The sequence below is a fragment of the Brachyhypopomus gauderio genome, unplaced genomic scaffold, assembly GCF_052324685.1.
Source record: "Brachyhypopomus gauderio isolate BG-103 unplaced genomic scaffold, BGAUD_0.2 sc103, whole genome shotgun sequence".
Classification (NCBI taxonomy): Eukaryota; Metazoa; Chordata; class Actinopteri; order Gymnotiformes; family Hypopomidae; genus Brachyhypopomus; species Brachyhypopomus gauderio.
The window spans coordinates 622994-630287 of NW_027506924.1; positions in this window are offsets into that span (position 1 = coordinate 622994).

A 7294-nucleotide genomic window follows, 5' to 3' on the forward strand; every position below is an offset into this window, starting at 1 on the left:
ATCTCTAGCACTTGTCATAGTTGTTTCCGTTGTATGATATAGTACCTATGTGAGTTTGCATTGCTTGTGGGTATCCATTTTAATTTCTGTAGTTTAGCAATATTCAGCCTATGTTTTTGTGTACTTCTAGGTATTTGCATTGATTTCTGTAGTTTAGTAGTATTCTGGTTCGAGGGTATCTTGAATTCTGAACTATCTATGTACTATTTAGAATTAATTCTGTGAACAGATGGCAAAGCACTTTGTAAGGCGCTCTGGATAAGAGCGTCTGCTAAATGCCCTACATGTAAATGAGGAGGAGTGCATCTTTCATGTCACATCAGTGTTATGTGTTTGTAGTTGTGTTCAGGCTACTGATATTGGTGATAGAGAAAGACACTGAGTACAGTCCTGGGGATTTAAATGATTAAAAGTGATGATAGAGGACATTGAGGTGCTCAACATTGGTATAATATACATTTTCATTTGTATAAAATAACTTTGCAGTTTGCATTCCACATTTGAGTTTGTCCTGGAAGTCACGATGAATATGGACAGGAAAAATCTGTAAAATTACGGTACTTCTCTGCAGAACTTTTTGTGCTGTCACTTTATTGAAAGTGCTTAATTGTACTAATTCAGGGAAAAGTTGTAAAATAAAGGTATTTCTCTGCAAAACTTTTAGTACTGTCACTTTATTGAAAGTGCTTAATTGTAATAATTCAGGGAAAAGTTGTAAAATAATGATATTTCTCTGCAAAAATATTAGTGCTGTCACTTTATTAAAAGTGCTAAATCATAATAATCCAGGAAAAATCTGTAAAATAACGGTATTTCTCTGCACAAATATTAGTGCTGTCACTTTATTAAAAGTGCTAAATCATAATAATCCAGGAAAAATCTGTAAAATAATGGTATTTCTCTGCAGAATGTTTAATGAATTTTTCTGTAAATTTATTGTTTTTCCACTTAATTTAAATCAGGGTTTTTTACTTTAAAATTTAAAGTTTTTTTTTTACGATTTTTTTTTTTTACAGTGTATGCTCTAAAATAACGGGTTGCCAGACGCAGTAGGTAGGGGTCCAGACCGTCCTCACCTATTGTTTTTCGGGGATTAATAGAAGAAAGGGCTTTAGCTATTATGTATGGGGAGCAGGTCTGGAGAGTGAAGATATGGTGATTCTGGGAAGCAATAGTAGTGACAGTAGGCTGATCTACAGGCAGGTTTATGTCAATGTTTCTAAAAGTCTGACCAGCTACAGCAAAGTGTACATTAAAAGCTTGACACAGTTCTTGCTGGTCAGAGATCATGTTATTATTAACTAGAATTTTAGTTGGATTTTGTTTGGAGTTATGCTTGAGTGAATTAACTGCTTTCCAGAAATCCCGTGGGTTTGTGGAGATAGATATTTGGCTGATAAAATACTCTGATTTGGCTTTTCTGATTTCAAAAGTGCATTTGTTTCTCAGTTTCCTAAAAGTAAGCCATTTTTCACTTTCTCCTGTACGTCTGGCAATAGACCAGGCTTTGTTTCTTGACTGTAGCAGTGAGGAAATTTCACCTGTAAACCAGGGACTATATCTATCTCTTATTCGCAGTTTTTTGTAGGGTGCATGTTTATTTGCCACTGAGAGGAAGGAATTTCTAAAATGTTCCAGAGCTTCATCCACATCTGAACTGTAGAAAGTTGAGTGGATATTGCTCGCTGCTAAGTCAGAAAGAAAAGCCTGTTCATTAAAATGTTTAAAATATCTTCTAACCACCATCAGAGAGCCTGTTTGTATCTTTGAACTGTTTCTAATGCATCCGATCGGGCAATGATCACTGAAACCAGGCTCAAAAACTCCAGAGGCAGTGATTTTTTCCTTTCTATTCGAAAAAGCTAAGTCGATCAAAGTAGATTTGAGAGGGTCCTTTAGGTTTGGACAAGTTGACTCAGTGATCAGCTGTGAGAGGATAAGATTGCCACAAACTTCTTTTAAATGATCGGATGCATTAGAGAACCAGTTCAGATTAAAATCCCCTAGGACCAGCATTTCAGAGGTTGTATAGTGCGATAAAAGCTCTGCTAAATCATCTGTTGCAGAGGATGGCGCAGAAGGAGGCCTGTAAATCCCTATTAAAACAAAAGAGTCATTTTTTCCTGGGGATACCTTTAATGCTAAAAACTCAAAACACTTTTCTTTAGACATAGTCTTTAAAACTTCCACTTCAATGCTATTTTTCATAAAAACGGCTACTCCACCTCCCCTTGATTTCTGTCTATTCTGTATAAAGTAAAGTTTTGTATTGCTACTTCTGTGTCACTTACAGTTTGCCTGAGCCAGGTTTCTGTTAGGATTAAAATATCAGGATCAGCCTGAGCAATAAGAATTTTCAATTGATCCATTTTATTTTTCTGAAGAAGGCTTCTTATATTTAAGTGGAGAATTCCAAGACCCTTTCTATGTTTAAAACTGTTAAGATCATTAAAAGGGACTATTGAGGATTTAGTAAGGGGACACAATGTGAGTGGAGAAAGCTCTACGTAAATTAAGTTGTTTGTATTAATAAAATTGTTAAAATGATGTTTTTGTGAAGTGCTGATCCTAGGTTTACACACAGTGATTATTGGAAAAACTAAATTAGTACTCTCCTTCTTAGGAAGTCAACTGACAGAGTAAAAAATGTTGTGCCCTAAAATCTGTGAACCGAGCCTGCTTGGACGAATTCCGTCAGGACTGTAGAATGAGGGCCGGTTCCAAAACAGGTTAAAATTGTCAATAAAAACCAGGTCAGAGGAGAGGCATGTTTTTTGTAGCCAGGTATGAAGGTTTAAAATACGAGTGAAGTGCCCTGAGCCTTTGCCCAGTGGTGGGATTGGGCCGGAGATAAAAACTAATTTCCCACAGTCTTTGATGGAGGACAACAAGTCCGTAAAGTCTCTCTTTAACAGTTCTGAGCATTGAGCCTTAGTGTCATTACATCCAACGTGAATTATTATTTTTTGAACAGAGTCATATCTCTGAAGCAGAGAAGGAAGCAGCTGTGCAATGTCTTTAACTTTAGCACCAGAAACTGAGTGTACCACGGCCGTGCGATGCCTGAGAAATCGTGTGATGGAGTCATCTACTATAAGGGTGGTTGGTGGAGAGTGCTGGGCTGGTCGTCTGTGGGCATTGTGATTCGTTCGGAGCTGGTCAGTCCGTAGTCCAGCTGCCCGCGGTGGGGGTCGGGCAGGTTGTGCAGCAGTGTCCAGAGGCTGGGTGCTCTGTACCCGCTGCAAGGTCGAAGTCACCGGCGGGGAGGCCAGCGAGGGTGCTCCGCGAGTGGGCTGCTGTAGAGAGCGGTGTTTCTGCTGTACAGCCGTGTCCAGCTGAGGGGCTTGGCTGGGCGGGATTGAGGTGTGGTGGCGGGTCCGCTGCCCTGGAGGCTTCCAGTGCGGGTTCGGGGTGAAGTGAACTGCTGGGGAGCTCACTCCAGTAGACTGAGAGTGAACAGGGGAGGACGTAGAGGAAGAAATGAGGACATCTTCCAGCTCCTCTAACACAGAAAACCTGTTACTCAGCGGAAGTTTGTGTTGTAGTGTGTGGCGAGCGGACCGCCTTCCTCCACGCGAACGCCCAACAGTGATCCGCGGCATGGAGCAGCTCACCTCCCTCAGTTTGGGTTTAGCTCCCAGCAGGGGCCAGGGATCCTCGATTGGCTCGGTCGCAGCAGCCCCTTTGAAAACACTGCTTTCTAGTCCAGTGGTAATTGCCTGTGACGACGCTAGCATAGAGTCCAGCAGAACCTCGTCTTCCTTTATTTGATATAAAACAGAGATTCGTCCTTCCAACTCCGAAATCTTTTGGCTTAGCCGTGAGCAGCTCTCACACTCTGTTTGTGAGAGTGGAGGCATAGTAGCACCAAAGTGTTAATGCTCTCCCGTTAAAAATAAATAATGAATTAAATAAAATAAATAAAAAGATAAAAAAACACTAAAACGACTAAAAAGTATGCTAAAAAACAACACAGCTTAGCAGCTAGCTTAGCAACTTAGCAACTGCTGAACTGTTTGCACTAGCCTACTGGCAGTAGTGGATGAAGTACACCAATTATGTACTTGAGTAAAAGTACAGTTACCTTGCATTGAATATTACTCAAGTAAAAGTAAAAGTATTCACCTCAATTTTTTACTTGAGTAGAAGTACAAAAGTATCTGCCTTCAAAAATACTTAAGTACTAAAAGTAAAAGTAAAAACCTTTTTTTTTCTTAGCGTCACATCAAAACCCCTAGGCCTACTCGATCAACAGGTGAACAGGAAACAGTGCCTTACATTTGCCTAGCAAACACAAAATACACAAAACTAGCCTATATTATCCTCACGACATTCATTTCCAAACTTTATCCATATTAATAATTCACACTAGAAAGGTAGACAAGTGGACAAACCGTTTATTATGAAAACAAAATTCACCACCAAACAGAACAATAATTTCGAACCGGCCACTTCAGTCCAGCTTGGGGGACTTTTTCTGAGGTTCTACGTTGTCCACCACATGGCGGGACAGGGAAGCTAGAAGCTACTGAACTCATAATATTAAACTTGGCCAAATAATTAATATAATAATAATCAGGGTTGCCAACTCTCACGCAATGAGCGTGAGACACACGCATTGACTGTCTTTACCAGAGACCGTCTTCATTCGCTCACACGACATACATCCGATTTCTCACACTGAAAAAAAATCTAGCTTATTTATCTCCGATCTACATCTATGATTCAATGAGTTACTAGTTCGCTCTGGCGCCAACCACTGGCGATTGATCGATCGCGATATAATACTTAATTTGTGTCCAACAATTTACACTCGCCGCCACCCCCACCAACATTTTACACACATGCCGCTGCCCCGCCCCCCACCTCTGATAATAATAATTTTAATAATAATTTTAATAATTTTACTTCGCTCATATTTGCTTGCCTTCGCCTCCCTCGTAGGAATGAATTGCGAAATTCGCTTCGCTTGGCCAAATTCGCGTTTGTGTCCCCGGCTTTAACGTTTGATGTGGGAGTCTCCTGTTTTAAACTGGCGCTTAGTGTCTCCACAGATTGCAATTTGGGTAATAGCACACCGCTTTGGATAAATGTATCTGTTAAATGTAGTGAATTTCAATGTGATATCATTAACCGGGGTATATAAACCTACTCATCTAATGGCGAACTTACTTTGATGTGTTTTTTCAAGTTTGACGGCAAGTTCATAAATGATGACAGCGATGTGTTCTTCGGAATGAAGAGGAGGAACACGAATCATTTTTCTTTTCGAGGAATTCAAACAATTGGGCTAAATAAGGCCAGGGGTGTTGGGGGAAGACATCTATTGCAGCCATGTCAGATCCTCAGCCATTTAGCGTACAAATCTTAATCTCTTACTGAGCGCTGATTGGTTATAATAGTCTGTGACACGGTACACTTTGACCTGTCGGTATTTTATTAAGCGTTGATTTAAAAATGAAAAAGGAATGAGATGTTTCTGTAAATGTAACGAAGTGAAAAGTAAAAATTTTCGCTTTGAAATGTAGTGAAGTAAAAGTATAAAGTCTTACCAAATAAAAGTACTTGAGTAAAGTACAGATACATAGAAATGTTACTTAAGTACAGTAACGAATTACATTTACTTAGTTACTGTCCACCACTGCCTACTGGCAAGATGTAGTCGTAGACACTGAAAGGTACTCATGTTGATTTATGATTTACTATGGTAAAGTTATGTGTTTGTACTGTGAAATAAGTACAAACAAGTGGGGAATGTAATAGAAATCAGAAATATAAATTTCATAAAACTGCTTTCCCAGAGAAGTGTTTAAGAACATGGTGTGCTACCGAAAGAGGAAGTTTGAGGTCATCCACTGGGTCAAGGAGACTAGACAGAGAGAAGGCGGGAGTGAGGACATGTTCCAGGCTGGTGACATGTTTCATGTTCCAGACGGACAGCAGGCCCAGCAAGAAAACGTTCCCCTTAGATTGCAGAATTATTCTTACATTTGATGTTTGGCACACATGCATTCAATCATGTCATGTATTTACGAATACATCATCTGACTGTAATTGTGCTGATAATGTTTCACATGACCAACCAGCCCTAAAACTGTATAAAAGGGTTGGAGGTTTGAACAATAAACTAGAGTGATCAATCAATCAATCAATCAAAGTTTATTTGTATAGCGCTTTTCACAACACATGTTGTCACAAAGCGCCTTACAGGATTTAAAAGGTTAACAATACTACGGGTCCAGAACCCTAATGAGCAAGCCAAGGGCGACAGTGGCGAGGAAAAACTCCCTAAGATAGTGGGGAATAGGAAGAAACCTCGGGAGAACCAAGACTCAAAAGGGAACCCATCCTCCATTGGGCGGCCCGTTAACACACAGATTACACAAAATACAGACAAAAACACAAGTCACACACAAATCACACAATCAGACTAAGTAAAGGTAAAAATGAAAGTTCTGGGTTATGATATTGTCACTGTAAATGTCTGTTGATGAACGCCAGGCTTTCATTCCGTGTCGGAGCAGCGATGCTGGTATTGTAGGCTCCGACTGCAATGTTACTCTCCAGGTGAACCTCGGAGAAAAGATACGAGATGTAGTAAATATGTAACAGATTAATCAAAGGCCAAACTAAACAGATGAGTCTTTAATCGAGTTTTAAACATTGAGACTGTGTCTGAGTCCCGACACTGTGTCTGAGTCTTTTCTTGCAAAGAGACCCCGGTTGTTGTGATGGAGAATTTCCACGACAGCGTCACACCATATGACATCCATTTTTGGGACAAAATGTTTTAGTTAAGGGTGGCTTCAAAATGTTATGTCTGAACTTTTAGTCAAGCAGATTCAAAAGTAGACATCTGGGTTATCAATATATTATTGAGTAAACAGAAAATTAATTAATTTTCTTGTTTTAATTCAAAATCTAATTTTGTGAAATGTGCTTGGGACAGTCACTCCATATGAGCTTTTTCTAGTTTGGCTGAAAATTGTGAAAAAAAGGAATGTTAATCCCATGAATGCTCTGTAAATTCATATAAAACAGCACTTTCTGAACAATATCACCACAGTTTTTTTTACATATTTTTCTATAGTTTAAGTATATTTGACACTTTGGACCAGAAAAAAGCCATGTCATGTCAACCACCCAGATGCTGACTATCCTGTAGCGTGTTCAGCTCTGCAACTGCAGGGTGTGATTTACTAATGTGTAGTAAGGAAGATGCCTATTGCGCACACATCATTTAAAAATATTTATTAACAGAAATTAGGATGATTTTATTTGACAAAAGGCTATA